This window comes from Hyperoodon ampullatus (assembly GCF_949752795.1).
Source record: "Hyperoodon ampullatus genome assembly, chromosome: 1".
Taxonomy (NCBI): Eukaryota; Metazoa; Chordata; class Mammalia; order Artiodactyla; family Ziphiidae; genus Hyperoodon; species Hyperoodon ampullatus.
Genome location: NC_136914.1, coordinates 43,132,194 through 43,148,192, shown reverse-complemented (window position 1 = coordinate 43,148,192; position 15,999 = coordinate 43,132,194). Strand labels below are relative to the sequence as shown.

General features: G+C 35.7%; 1 protein-coding gene across 2 annotated transcripts in view; it reads right to left on the bottom strand.

The window, feature by feature from the left end:
• The window catches only part of BMP2K (BMP2 inducible kinase), a gene marked incomplete at both ends in the record, with an annotated part of 122,413 nt that overhangs the window by 91,884 nt on the left and 14,530 nt on the right, over positions 1–15,999 (bottom strand). The window lies entirely within an intron of this gene.

Here is a 15,999-nt window from a genome sequence, read left to right as displayed (position 1 = left end):
AGAGGGTGTGGAGAAAAGGGAACCCTCTTGCACTGTTGGTGGGAATGTGAATTGGTACAGCCACTATAGAGAACAGTAAGGAGGTTCCTTAAAAAACTAAAAATAGAATACCTTATGACCCAGCAATCCCACTACTGGACACATAACCAGGGAAAACCATAATTCAAAAAGAGACATGCACCCCAATGTTCACTGCAACACTATTTACAACAGCCAGACATGGAAGCAACCTAAGTGTCCATCAACAGAAGAGTGGGGTAAAGAAAATGTGGTACTGGGCTTCCCTGGTGGCGCAGTGGTTGAGAGTCTGCCTGCCAATGCAGGGGACATGGGTTCGTGCCCCGGTCCGGGAAGATCCCACATGCTGCGGAGTGGCTGGGCCCGTGAGCCATGGCCGCTGAGCCTGCGCATCCGGAGCCTGTGCTCCACAGTGGGAGAGGCCACAACAGTAAGGGGCCCACGTACCACAAAAAAAAAAAAAAGAAAGAAAATGTGGTACATATATACAATGGAATATTACTCAGCCATAAAATGGAATGAAATTGTGTCATTTGCAGAGATGTGGATGGACCTAGAGACTGTCATACAGAGTGAAGTAAGTCAGAAAGAGAAAAACAAATATCGTATATCGCTTATATGTGGAATCTAGAAAAATGGTACAGATGAACCTATTTGCAAAGCAGAAATAGAGACAGATGTATGGCTATGGGGGCGGGGGGGGGCGAGGATGAGTTGGGACATTGGAATCGACATATATACGCTACTACGTATAAAATAGGTAACTATGAGAACCTACTGTATAGCACAGGGAACTCTACTCAATGCTCTGTGGTGACCTAAATGGGAAAGAAGTCCAAAAAAGAGGGGATATATATATACATACACCTGACTCACTTTGCTGTACAGCAGAAATTAACACATTGTAAGGCTACCATACTCCAGTAAAAAATAATAAAAACAAACAAAAAAGAATAAAGAAGAGATACTACTATCAACATCACATAAATAAAAAGAATTATAAGAGAAACAATTTTATGTCAACAAATTAGATAACCTAGATGAAATCAATACATTTCTATAAAGATACAAATTACCAAACTGACTCAAGAAGAAATAGAAGATTTAAATAAACCTGTAGCAAGTAAAGATATTGCATTAGCAATCAAAACATGTCCAACCAAAAAAAGCCCAAGACCAAATGACTTCACTAGTGAATTGTGTCAAATGTTTAAAGATGAATTAACACCAATCTTTCACAAACTCTTCTAAAAAGCAAGAGGAGGGAACACTTTTTAATGCATTCTATTAAACCAATCACATTGCAAGAAATTACAGGCCAATGTCCCTTATACTACAAACATGAAAATTCTCAACAAAATAATAGCAAACCAAATCCAGGAACATATTAAAAAAAAAAAAATTATACATTGTGACCAAGTGGGATTTACCCCAGGAGTGCACAAGGTTGGTTTAACATATAAAAATCAATCACATAATAAAACATATTAATAGAATAAAAAAGCACATGATCATCTCAATAAAAACAGAAAAACGTTTGAAAAAATCCACCACTTTCATTATAACAGTGCTCAACAAACCAGGAATAGAAGGGAACTTTCTCAGTGTGATAAAGGGCATCTACCAAAACATCATACTCAATGGTGAAAAACTGAAAACTTTCCCCATGCAATCAGCAACAAGACAAGAATGTCTGCTCTTTCCACTTCTATTCAGTACTGTGCAGGAGAGTATACCCAGGGTAATTTAGGTAAGAAAAATAAATAAAAGAACATTCAAATTGAAAAGAAGTAAAAGTATCTATTTGTAAATGACAATCTTGTACATAGAAAAGCCTGAAAAATCCACACAAAAAGGAGCTAATAAACAAGTTCAGCAGGTTACACAATACAAGATCATTATTGTAAAATCTATACACCAGCAATGAACAATCTGAGAAAGAAATTAAGAAAACAATTCTATTGATAAAAGCATCAATAATCTTAAAAAAAACAGTCATAACTTTAACAAAAGAGATGAAGGACCTGTATACTGAAAACTCCAAAACATCACTGAAAGAAATTAAAGATCTAAATAAGTATAAAAGCATCCCTCATTCATGGATTGGAAGAATGAACTATTAAGACAGTAATATTCTCCAAGTACTCCCCAAATCCCCACTTTAAAAAAATAAATAAATAAACTCCCAATATCTCTATCAAATCCTTTTTTCTCTTTCTTTTTTTTTTTTTTTTTTTGCAGAACTAGACAAGCTGATCCTAAAATTTATATAGAATTTATATAGAAACTCAAGGGACTCAAAATACCAAAACAATCTTGAAAAGAAAAAAGTTGGAGGACTCACACTTTCCAATTTCAAACTACCTACCAAAGCTAGAGCAATCAATATAAGGACAGACATATAGCTCAATGGAACAGAATTGAGAGTCCAAAATAAGCCCATACATTTATGGTCAACTGATATCCAACAAGAATGACAACACAATGAGAAAAGAAGTCTTTTCAACAAATGGTGCTAGGACAACTGGATATTCACATGTAAATGAATGAAGTTGGATGGACAGCTACCTCACACCATATACAAAAGTTAACTCGAGGGCTTCCCTGGTGGCGCAGTGGTTGAGAGTCCGCCTGCCAATGCAGGGGACACGGATTCGTGCCCCGGTCCGGGAGGATCCCACATGCCGCAGAGCGGTTGGGCCCATGAGCCATGGCCGCTGAGCCTGCGCATCCGGAGCCTGTGCTCCGCAACGGGAGAGGCCACAACAGTGAGAGGCCCGTGTACCGAAAAAAAAAAAAAAAAGTTAACTCAAAATGGATGAAAGACCTAAACACAGAGCTAAAATTATATAACTCAGAAGAAAATATAGGTGTAAATCATCATGACCTTCCATTAGGCAATGGTTTTTTTAACACATGACACCAAAAGTACAATCAACCGAAGAAAAAAAAATTGGAATTTACCAAAATTTTAAACTTTTGTGCTTCAAAGAATGCTATTAAGAAAGTAAAAAGACAAAGACAGCTGCATTGTTAATAAAATATTCAATTTGAAACCCTAAAAAAAGTGAAAAGATAATCCAAAGAACAGGAAAAGATATTTAGAAATCCTTTATCTGATAAAAATCTAGTATCCAGAATCTATAAAGAACTCTTACCATTGAACAAGAAAAGATTAAGAACCCAATTTTTTAAAGAGCAAAAGACTTTAATAGAAATTTCTCCAAAGAATATATATAAATGACCAATAAACACATGAAAAGATGCCCAGCATCATTAATCATTAGGAAAATGCAAATCAAAACCATAATGAGATACCTCTTCATACCCACTAGGATGGCTATAATCAAAAAGACAGACAATGTATTGGTGAGGATGTAGAGAAACTGGAAACCCTCATAAATTTCAAGAGAATATAAAATGGTACAGCCACTGTGGAAAACTTTGACAGTCCCTCAAGAAGTTAAACATGGAGTTACCATATAACCCAGCAACTCTATTCCTGAAAATATACCCAGAAGAACATTCACAAAAAACTTGTACACAGATGTTCATAACAGCATTATTTATGATAGCCAAAAAGTGGAAACAACCCATACGTCCATCAACTGATGGACAAATAAAATGTAGTATTACCCAAATAATGTAATATGACTCAATCATAAAAATGAATGTCATAGGATACATGCTAAAACATAGATGAAATTTGAAAATATACTAAGTGAAAGAAGTCAGACAAAAAGGCCACATATTATTCCATTTACATGAAATGCCCAGAATAGGCAAATCCATAAACAAAGGAAACAGACTGCTGACTGCAAGGGTTTGGGGCAAGGAAGGAAAAATGGGAAGTGATTGCTAATGAGTACAGGGCTTCTTTTGGATTGATGAAAACGGTCTATAGAATTAGATAGTGGTGGTAGTTCAAATACGCTAAATACAGACGGTCCCCAACGTACTATGGTTCAACTTATGACTTTATGATGGTGCAAAAGCAATAGGCATTCAGTAAAAACCATACTTCAGATTTTGAACTTTGATCTTTTCCCAAGCTAGGGTTATACGGTAGGACATTCTTTTGTGATGTTGGGCAACAGCAGCGAGTCATAGCTCCCAGTCAGCCCAATGATCACGAGACTGAACAAATGAAACACTTCCAGCCATTCTGTTTCTCACTTTCTGTACAGTATTCAATAAATTACATGAGACATTCAGCACTTTATTATAAAATAGGTTTTGTGTTAGACGTTTCTGCCCAACTGTAAGTGGGCAGACGTAATATAAATGTTCTGAGCATGTTTAAGGTAAGGTAGGCTAAGCTATGATGTTTGGTAGGTTAGGTGTATTAAATGCGCTTTCAACTTATGATATTTTCAACTTACAATGGATTTACTGGGACACAGCCTTGTTGTAAGTTGAGGAAGATCTGTATACTAAAATACACTAAAAGTCATTAAATTGTACACTTTAAATTGAATTCTATGATATGTAAATTATATCTCAATAAAGCTTTTATTTTAAAAATCAGAGTATGTCCAAGGAATTACAATTAGCTCCTTATAGCTGAAGCACAGGTCCCATACTATGAAGTCATGGGAGATGAGGCATAGTAAAGAGTCAGAAATAATTCTAACCAAGGAAGATCACTGCTAAGATCATTGTGCTAAGATGCCTGAACTCTGTCCTGCATAAGATAAAGAAACCACAGAAGAATTTTAAGCAAAGGTTTATATTCATCAGATTTGCATTAGAAAGTAATTCTCTAGTAATTGTATTTCTATACAGGAGCAACCAAGAGAAAAATGGAAAAAATATAAATATATCATTTATGATAGCAACAATATCACCAACAAAAGCACCAAGGAATAAATCAAACAGAAGATATATGAGAGATGTACAAGGTAAATTATAAAACGTTAATAAAAGACAAAGAAAACTTAAATAAGTGGAGTTTTCTATATCTATATATTTATGAAAAAGAAGGTTCCATGTTACAAAGTTTTCAATTTCTCACAGATTATTTGATAAACTCAATGTCATTTAAATAAAAATCTTAATAGTTTTTCATGGAATTGGATATGCTGATTCTAAGGCTCACATGGAAGTGCAAAGAATTAATAAGAGTAGCTAACAACTTTTTAAAGAAATAAGATAAAGAAATGGGGTTAGTCACTTTACCAATTTTCAAGATTATAAACTCTGAAAAGATTATATAATGGCATAAGAACCACAGAATAACAGAGAAAACTCAGAAACAAATTGACTTATATATGAAAGTTATTTTAAAAATTGATAAATGACATCAGAAACATTGCATATATATCACAGGGAAAAGGATAAATTAGTCAATTAGATCTTTACCCCATAACACATCAAACATAAGTTTGATGACTTAAAGATATAAATATTTAAAAATTAAACACTAAAAGTTTTAAAAGGAAAAGGTATGTATGACTTTGAGATAGGGAAGAATTTCTTACATTAGATATTTTAAAAACTCAAAAAAAGATGAAAACTAATAAATTTGACCATATTAAAATTTAAATTACAATTTTTGTTTCTAGCAACATGGGAGGGAGACTACAGATTCATGGTAGACTACCTTCCTAGTACAGTAGTCCTCAAAATGCTGGATATAATAATCATGGAGGCAGATCAAGAGAATTCCTTGAAACAAAAGGAAACAAGAAGAAAGCATGAATCCATAAGCTGCACTGGAGCCAAAGGCCAACACTGAGAAAGGCAGAAGGCCACAATGGGACCACCACATAAAGCCTAGATCCACAAAGCACTTCACCCTCAATGTAAAATAGAAACCAATCCACCCTGCTAATGATGCTAAAGAGATATATGCCTCGACCTTAGCCTCAGCTCTGAATGAAGTGGGAGAGTCTCCTGAGACCTTCTATGCAAAAAAATTCTAAGCCAACAATTTAAAGTAGCTCAGGTGGGTATACCCAGAAGTCTAGTAGAGAAACTCACATTTTCTCTAGAGGAAGGCACTCAGACCTCAAAAAACTCCAACCGCTGAGATTCTATGGAATATGAGCACACAACAAATATTTTTTAAAAGAAGGAAATCACTGAGCACTCAAGAAACCAGCCACCATGAACAAAAGTTAGAAGGAACAATCAAACTACACAATGAGACTTGAAAAGACTAAAAAATACTGGAATTACCAAACACAGAACATAAAATAACTATGTTCCACATATTTAAAGAAACAAAATAGGAAACTGAAAGTATAAAAAGGGATTAAGAGGTTATCAAAATTGACAGGGACAAAAAAATTGGCCAGGCAATTTTATAACACCATACAAATTGAATTTCTAATATGAAAATTACAATAACTGAAAATGGTAAACAGTAGATGAAGCACACCTGAAAGAGGAAAACTGGAAGATATATCCAAATGCAAAAGAGTGCTGATATATACTAAAATGTAGCACAAAGGGTCAAAGAGAGGTTATGAGACTCGGAGGATATGGTGAAAAGATTCAATATACGTCTGTCACCTAAGAAGCATTATTAGAAAGGATATGGTTGAGAATTCTCCAGAAGTGATAAAAGACACCAATCAGCAGATTCAGAAAACCCCAAAATACTAAAATAAGATAACAGAAAACCATATCTATACTATCACAGTAAAAGAATACAGCAACAAAGAGAAAACATCAAAGCCACCAGTGAGAAAATGCAGATTACCCACAAAGGCAATTAGAGTGACTACCAACCTCTCAACAATAAAAGCAAGGCAATGAAATGGTATCTCCAAAATGCTGAAAGAAAATAACTATCTGCCTAGAATTCTTTATCAAGCAAAAGTCTTTTTAGAATGAAGATGAAATAAAAACTTTTCAGGCTAATAAAATGACCTTTATTAAAGGAACTTTAAAGGAAAAATGTTTCAGAGTAAAGGCAGCTGAGCCTAGATGGAAAGCCTGACATACAAGAAAGAATGATAAACAAAGAGGGTAACTATTAAACACTGACTAATAAAACAATAAGTGTAATGTCTAATTTGTAGATTAAAGAAAAGTGTAGATGCAAAATCCTGGACAATAATATCACAAACCAGGAGGAGAGAATGGTGATGTTATATAGGAGTTAGAGCATTCTATGGTTCTCATAATATTTGTGCAGTAAATAGATACTAACTTTAGTCTTGTGTTAAACAACCACTAAAAAATAGGGGGAATATATATATATATATAACTTCCAATTAATAGAGGGGGAAAATGAAATAAAGGAAAGAGAACCTAATCAGTCAAAAAAAAAAGCAAAAAAATAATTTTTTAAAAAGATAATAATTAGCAAGCACTGTTTGAAGAGACTGAAGAGGAGTCAAGGGCAGAAGCAGGAGACAAATTAGAAAGGTATTTCAGTATGAAGAAGAAGGTCTCAAAAGGATACAGGAAGACCATTAATAAGAGGTTAGTGAGACATTAATACACACACCCACACAGCTACTTTAAGAGTCCAGGCAAAAGATAATAAAGGTATTGTATTCACAGAAAGCAGATGACAGACTCATCTCTAGTTTCTCACTTGGGTGACTGAGTCGCCTTCCCTTCCAGTGAAGACAGAGAAGTTGTTGATTTGGTGAAAAGTTCAGGTATTTTATATTTTAATAGTTTGATATCATGTCTACAACAGAGACAAGGAGGTGTGTACTACAGAGATAGAGATTTGGGGAATTTATGTTTGTGAATACATTCATCACATAGAGAGACTGTGGGGGAATAAAGGACAGGTAAAACATCAACACCAGGCAAAGGAAAACGAGCTCACTGAGTACTATGGAATGTTCTAACTCCATCTTAAAACATTTCGGACAACTGCTACTAGAAAAAAAATACTAAAAGAAAATTCTTTTTTAAAAACTTTTGAAATACAATGAAAGGTTTACAAAGTTTTAAAAATATATTCATCCTCCAAAATCTTGTTTATAGTTTTAGTATGTATTAGATATTTCTTATATATAAGCAAGGCAATTCAATCTAAAGTCCATTAGCAAATGAGTTGTTTCCATTTTTTATTTTAGATATTTACTTTATAATACAAATTATATTTTTATTAAATAAAAATAGCTCTATATCAAAGTTCTGAAGACAGCTGTAGTTCAAGCCTTTCCAATTTAAAACATTAACATGAAATGATCAGAGGAGTAGGAAAACCCATTTTTTTCGACACCTAGAAATTAAATTAAGCTAACTTGACACTAAACAACTTGCACCCATAACTACATTCCATAATTCGGTTCATTAAAGTAGAATTAAAATCATACATTACAGCCTATGGTTAGCAAACAAAAAACTGTGTTGCTGAATGTGCATGAGGAAGTTAGGAGGCATGGTAATTCCACCTCATTCAATACAAGTAAGATAAACATTTTTTTTTAAGTCACAGAAGATATAGAGTGTACTGAACAGGATATGTTAACTCCTCCTGGCACTATCCTTTATCACTACACTAGCCCTAACATGTTGATGCTTATGCAAGCACTTTGTCTAACAATCTCAAGTGTGCCAAGTAAACACAGTGCCTTCTGTAATTACTTCAGAAAGGGAGGAGGGGACTACTGAGAAAAATCGCCACACAGAGCCAATGTATCAGCAGAGAGCCAGTATCTATTACTTCAAGGCCTGATAGCAAAACCTTGGCACAGAAAACAGATACATATTTAAACATTCTGTGTAAGCCCACTCTACAAGTTTCAAATTGGTTTATCTTGATGTTACTAAACACAAGACTCAAACTGAAAGAATAGCTTCTTTAATTCCTCCTTTTTAAAGACAGCTTGAATCTATTTCCTGATTAATTAGGCCTGTTAGGCAGAGTAGAGCATATTTTTTCTCACCAGCCTCTACCATCCCCTGGGCTTAATATTCCATTGTCTAAATCTGCATTTATCCTACTGATAGAAAACCATCCAGTATTATTACCCAACTAAGTGCTGTCCAACCACTTGGCCAGCCCCCTAGGTAAATGATGTAAATGACAGTCTGATTTTGGCCTGAGTTGACCAGCAGAGACCTCCAACCACAACAGGGCCACTTTCAGGGCTGAGGGGGAACCATCTCGGCACACCTACAACCCATCTGTGCATACTGGTATGACCGCAGCACATCAGTAAGGAAGAATTTGGTCAAACTCTCTGAGAGTCAGCGATAAGACTAGACACAGGGACTTCACTTCCCTGGTGGTGCAGTGGTTAAGAATCCGTCTGCCAATGCAGGGGACACAGGTTCGAGCCCTGGTTCAGGAGGATCCCGCATGTTGCGGAGCAACTAAGCCCGTGCGCCACAACTACTGAGCCTGCGCTCTAGAGCCCGCAAGCCACAACTAATGAACTCACGTGCCACAACTACTGACGCCCACGCACCTACAGCTCGTGCTCCGCAACAAGAGAAGCCACAGCAATAAGAAGCCCACGCACAACGAAGAGTAGCCCCCGCTCGCGGCAACTAGAGAAAGCCCACGTGCAGCAACCAAGACCCAACGCAGCCAAAAATAAATAAATTAAAAAAAAAAAATAGACACAGGCTTACAAACATTTTATGTACTTTTAATAGAAAAGCCAATCACACTGAGAGAAAAATTGTACATAAAACTCTTTAAATACACACACACACACACACACACACACACACACAATATCTGAATCAGCAGAATTTCCTCCCCAAAATCAAGTATCTGTGTATAGGTTAGAAACATAAATTCTCTATATGCTTTTACTTCCCATTATTTTCATGTATATTTTAAGTACCTATAGCCATTATTATCTAAGCTACTAAAACACAAAAGCTTGAATATCATTTTTAAATTGTAAAAATCACAGAAAATCAAGAAATATATTACACGGTAATTTGCCTATCTATACACTCTCTGAAATCTCGTGCAGGATTTGTATGTATGTAATTTTTCCTGAGGAAAGGATCTATATAACTTTCATTAGATTCGCAAAGAAATATGCAATCCAAGAAAAGTTGTTTTACTACTTCTACTGGCATATGCAGCAAGCATAACTTTTTCCAAATTCTGGCCCTATATATATCCCCTATGAACTGGCTTCTAAGGGTACCTGACCTTTGTTGGCCTCACATTCCTTCTCTGTAAAAATGGAAATGGTGCTGTTGTCCTGTCCACTTAAGAACTGATGAACACATTAAATCTGGCAACGCAGGAGAAAGTTCTCTAGACAATTAGAAGTCTCTATTAAAATGTCAGTATGTAGTAATTTGATATTGTTTATCATTGATATTTTCTTCTGTTAGAATGGTCTATAATATTTAAAATTTCAGACAGAACAAGTACCATTAAAAAATCAAAACAAGTTTTGTCGTTAACCCAGACTTTAGTTCTCTCATTTAGCTTGCGGATCTTTAAGACACGCAGGTTTATATTAGAATATACTTTATTTGACAGAGCATAATAGTAATTATGTGTACATTTGGTTAACAATGACTAAAGTGAAACTCTTGAGTAACGGATTCCAGATAACCACTGCAACTTCCCTAAAAATACTGCCTACCTGAAGTAATCTGTTCAGAGACAACTGTTAGAAAGTTACACCTTGGAAAGTACACGATCACAGCTTTTCTAAGAACAAATTCTTTTCAGAGTGAAATAATCTATAGAAATGGTATAGAAAGAAAGCTAAGGAAAGAAAGAAAACCAGTTATCTCCTCCCCTAGTGAGTATAAATATATAAACAATATTTCTAAAAATTTTTCCCATAAACTGTAAATTACTTAATGCACTGTCCCCTTTGACCTTGAAGGACCTTCGTAATAAAGATGAGAGAGACTTTGAAACAGTTTAGGCAAGTTTCTCACATGCATCCAACAGGTACTATGTCCCGTTTTTCTTTGTTTTTCAACCAAAATCTTACAAGATTTCTAGTAATTCTCACATATATGACTTCACTAAAATGGAGAGACATGCTATGTTCCTGGAAAGGAATACTCAATACTGTCAATATGCTCAATCCTAAATTAATATGCAGTTTTTGTGTAATGCCAATCAAAATGCCGACACTGATGAATTATACAGAGTGCTTATGAAACCTGAAGCTTTCTGGATAGTTCTCTAAACCTAGGGTTAAATCTCTGGGATTTAAGTCCAGGAATCTGTTCAATAAGCACCCCAAGTAAAGTTTAAGAACTCTTACATTAGTCCTGCTGTCTACTAATGATCAACCTGAAGGCCATTAACAAAGCAGACGTTCATCATGAACTGCTGTGAACACTTCGGAGGGTATTTTTTCTCTCCCTCCTAGGAGACTGGCTAAAGGAGAATGTGACCTGTGGAAATAACAGCACTGGCATCATCTAAAAGCTTGCTGGTAATGCAGAACCTCAGGCCCCACCCCAGATGTGCTGAGTCAGTAGCTGTATTTTAATAAATCCCCAAGTGATTCACATACTTATTAGAGTTTGAGAAGCAGTATATTAGAGAATAACTCCCCAAAATTACTTTTAAAAAATTAATACATTTAAAACAAACCAGCTATTCTGGTAAAGAGGAATATTCCTCTCGAACGTCCCTGCTCTGTCACCAGCCCCTAGGACACCTCATCACAACTCCCACTCCTAAGACTGTAATGAAGTCACTATCTTTGACTTTCCTTTCTGTTATTTCTAGTCACATCTTTTCCCCTCCCTTATCCTTATTTTCTCTCCTACAGCAGAAAAGTCAGATTTTAGAATTAATGTTTTTTTGTTTTGTTTTGGAGAACTGAAAAAGACTACATATAAACTTACTTTTCTACTACTCTTACTGTTTTCTCCCTTTCTGACATCTCAAAACTCCTCCATTCACAAATCCGAAGCCTGTGTATTAAGTCTCAATCCTCTCTCACTGATTTCACAACTTCCTGCTCACCAGAATATCAGGCTTCAAAAGCATCAAATTTTAGCCAATTCTTATATATTGTGGTTAAATTTGTCTTTTCTTCCCAAATTCAGCATTATGCTAACCTCTCCTTGGGACTCCTTGGCCTTACAACTCTTAAGTACAAAAAACCTACACCTTCAACTTTTCCCAGTTTCCCTCAACAACATCTTAATACATCTTAATACTACAATTAAGTATTTAATTGTAGTTAAATTCTACAATTCTACAACCCATCATCTGCTTTCTACAACCATCATCTGCTTTCTTAGCCTACCTTCAACTCTCTCTTCACCCAATTACCATATTCATGCATCTCACTCAAATTGCAATTAACTAACCATGAGACGGGGGTTCTTCCTATGTTCTTTTTTTCAACAAATTTTAGTATGTGGCTGGGCTAGCCTCTGGAAAACATGATTTTACAAGTCTATAGAGAGAGAAAGACAAAAATAAGTTATTATGGGATATTGTGATGAATGCTATGGGCAATATAACTAACATATAAAGAGTTGTAATGAAATAATTATGTTTAGAATACCCTCAATCCAGCATTCTCTTTTCACTGAAGCAGGCCCTGAAATTTCACTGTTTCAGGAAGACTTTCTTGATGAGAACAACATAAGCCAAGAATCTATTACATAACAGCATCATGGACCTAACTCAAACTAAACATGCAACCACTTAATTCACATATCCTCCAATTCAGCGGCTTGTTTATATAATCCCACTATGATTAGGGATTAATGGTTTGCAAGCATCCCATAACTTCATCTTTGGAATGTACTGTCACTTTAACACATGCTTAATATCTTATTTTCAACCTCTATGAACTATCAAGTTAAGAAATTCACTCATTTGGTCAGATTCCAAGCATCAAATGTATGAAATACCTGACTTAGCAGTGGACTGTGTTCTGACAGCTCCTAAGACTACTCTTTGGGTTTCAAAATGTTTTTCCCACAGCAACAATCCTACGTGTGATCATTAAGTTCTCAGGTCAACCTGCAGTCTAGTACTAATAGTACTATATAATACCTAGTGTCTCTCTAAAAAAAAAAAAAAACATTTCTATGGGACCGTTCATTCAAGGTTCCAACTTGAGCAGCCAAGACTACATCTCACCAAAACCCAAGCACCACAGGTTTCACCCAGCCATTCAAAGTGTGAGAAAGAGATTCCCCCAGATCCAAGCCACCAGCAGTGCCCAAGTAACTACAAGCAGTAACTCAGGCAAGTTGTCTACACATTCTACAACACATTCCTAACTTTTCTTTGGTCACATGTCCATTTGAGAATATGATGAGAGTCATAAGCCCTCTCCTAAGAAAAACGCACATGGATGTCTGTGAACCCCAGGTGAAGAACCCCAACTGCAAAGTGTAGGGTCCACACATTGAGCTGTACATCATTACAGACCAGTACTGTCCAACGTATGTCCAATATAGCAAGAGCCACATATGTAATTTTAAATTTTCTAGTAGCTACATTCATTAAAAAGGTAAAAACCAGTGAATTTCAGTAATACATTTTATTTAACCAAAAATACCCAAAATATGATTATTTCAACATAAAATTAATGAGATCTTTTACATTCTTTTTTTTTTCGCATTCAGGCTCTGAAATCCCATGTGTATTTTACATTTATGGTACATTTTAATTCAGACTAGCCGTATTTCAAGTAGCAGTCACATGTGGCTCGTGGCTACTGTATTACACAGTTTTGCTAGACCATACAGTGTATACCCAACAATTCTCAAGCCCTTTGGGTTCAGTATCCCTTTGCAGTCTTAAAAATTATGGAAGACCCCAGACAACTTTCGTTTATGTGGGTTATACCAATCTGCATTTACCAGATTAGAAATTAAAACAGAATTTTTTAATGTTTATTAATTCATTTAAAATAATAATAAAAATATTACACATCAATATCCATGACATTTTGTTAAAAATAGCTGTATTTTTCAAAACAAAAATTTAGAAAGGAGAATGGCAATGCTTTACATTTTGGCAAAGCTCTTTAATATTTGCCTTGATAGAAGACTGCTTGATTCTCATACCTGCTTCTGCGGTAGATCTTCTGTGATGTGGTTTTGGCTGAATGAAACGTATGAAGAAAAACTAGCCTCACACATACATGAAGAGGGAAAGATAAAAGACTATCTTAATAGTCTTTTACAATAACTATGGATATTCTTCTCTGCTATTGTAGCAAAACATAACAGTTAGTGGTTTCTTAAAGGTCACTGCAACATGGTATCTAAAACCACATCACTCAATTTTCTGCACTGTTACATTAGAAGCCAATGATCGATCTTGTATTTGTAACATCATGTATTTGGAAAATAACAGTTCACCAAATTTCCCATTACCCTTTTTTACAAATCATATTTGTTAATATTATCACCTATCTCCTCAGAAAAGCCTTTAAGTGACGGGAAGCTGTCAAGTTCACAATGGCAGATATAAGTTTTCCAAAATTCTAATTTTCTTTTGAAAGATCAAACCCTATCATTAAAAACAGTTGTTTTCCTTGCAGTGACAGGCTCACTTGAGAAAATGTCTGCCAAATACCCAAATCTAAATAAATAACCATAGTTTGTCAGTCATTCTTGCAAATAAACAGTCTTCCATGAATAAAGCAGCAGGTTCAGGACACAAACAATCACCTAAGTGCTTTTCCTCAATTACACCACTATACTTCATTATACAGCAAGTGCTTTATGTATACTTCCCATTTCTTCACATATTAAAAAGATGCGTACTGGGCTTCCCTGGTGGTGCAGTGGTTGAGAGTCCGCCTGCCGATGCGGGGGACACGGGTTCATGCCCCGGTCCGGGAAGATCCCACATGCCACAGGGTGGCTGGGCCCGTGAGCCATGGCCGCTGAGCCTGCGCGTCCGGAGCCTGTGCTCCACAGCGGGAGAGGCCACCAACGGTGAGAGGCCCGCGTACCGCAAAAAAAAAAAAAAAAAAAAGATGCGTACTTACGAATGACCAGTAATAACCACATGAAAAGATGTTCAACATCACTTATCTTTAGGAAAATGCAAATCAAAACTGCAATGATACACCACTTCACATCCATTTGGATGGCCATTATAAAATTTAAAAAAGAAAATAGCAAGTGTTGGTGAGGATGAGGAGAAATCAGAACCCTTGTACACTGCTAGTGGGAATTTAAAATGGTGTAGCCACAATGAAAACAGTATGGCAGTTCCTCAAAAAATTAAACATAGAATTTTTCACATACTAATCCAGCAATTCTGCTTCTGGGTTTCATACCAAAAAGAAATGAAAGCAAGGACTTGAGCAGATATTTGTACACTTATATTCATAGCAGCATTATTCACAATAGCCAAAAACAACCGAAATGTGTCCACCGATGGATGACTAAACAAAATGCGATATATCCATACAATGGAATATTACTCAGACTTAAAAACGAAATTCTGATACATGCTACAACATGGATGAATCTTGAAGACATTATGCTAAATGAAATAAGCCAATCACAAATGGACAAATATTGTAAGATTCCAATTATATGAGGTACTTAGAATAGTCAAATTCAGAGGGACAGAAAGTAGAGTAGTGGTTACCAGGGACTGGGGAAAAGGAGGAATGAGGAGTTAGTGATTAATGGATACAGAGTTTCAATTTGGGAAGATGAAGAAGTTCTGGAGATGGATAGTGGTAATGGTGGCATAACAATGTGAATGTACTTAAATGCCACTGAACTGTAAACTTAAAAATGGTTAAAATGGTAAATTTTATGTTATGTGTATTTTACCACAAGCAGGGAAAAAAAAAAAGACATGGACTCAAGAGCCAAGATTGAGAAAAGACTTTTTACTGCTTCATCAAGAACGTTAAGAAAAACTGGCTTTAAAACAACAACAACAACAACAAAAAATGAGTTCATGTGACAGTGAAGAATACAATGACTACTAACACATTTTGGTGCCAACTGTGTAGATTTGTCTTAAAGCAGCTTTAACCACCACCACTGCTTCTGAACCATCAGTGCAAATGCCAGTACAGTGTAAAAGGCAATTACATCTTAGAAGTATCATGAAAATAA